This window comes from Juglans regia, unplaced genomic scaffold (assembly GCF_001411555.2).
Source record: "Juglans regia cultivar Chandler unplaced genomic scaffold, Walnut 2.0 Scaffold_2374, whole genome shotgun sequence".
NCBI classification, from domain to species: domain Eukaryota; kingdom Viridiplantae; phylum Streptophyta; class Magnoliopsida; order Fagales; family Juglandaceae; genus Juglans; species Juglans regia.
This window is the reverse complement of record NW_023354988.1, coordinates 1-284: the sequence shown is the minus strand read 5'-3', so window position 1 is coordinate 284 and position 284 is coordinate 1. Positions and strand designations below refer to the sequence as shown.

The 284-nt window shown below is 51.8% G+C and overlaps 1 non-coding gene across 1 annotated transcript; it reads left to right on the top strand.

Moving 5' to 3' along the window:
• Positions 1 to 12: 12 nt before the first annotated feature.
• On the top strand, positions 13 to 131 carry LOC118345355. Its single transcript, XR_004798907.1, has one exon. It is a non-coding gene; the product is annotated as a 5S ribosomal RNA (ribosomal RNA).
• The last annotated feature ends 153 nt before the right edge of the window (positions 132 to 284 follow it).

The following is a 284-nucleotide window of genomic DNA, read 5'->3' as shown; positions in this document are numbered from 1 at the left end:
AATTAGTTTGATGGGTGCGATCATACCAGCACTAATGCACCGGATCCCATCAGAACTCCGCAGTTAAGCGTGCTTGGGCGAGAGTAGTACTAGGATGGGTGACCTCCTGGGAAGTCCTCGTGTTGCACCCCTCGTATTTGTTTTTTCCGCCTTGCGAGATAAATTGACAAGAAGGACCACTCGGGAGTGGATTTTTCGGGAAATCTCGCCCTGCCCATCGCGTAGCCATGGGTTTGGATCAGATCTCCGTTTGGATTGGGATCGGAAGGACGCTAGTATGTCGG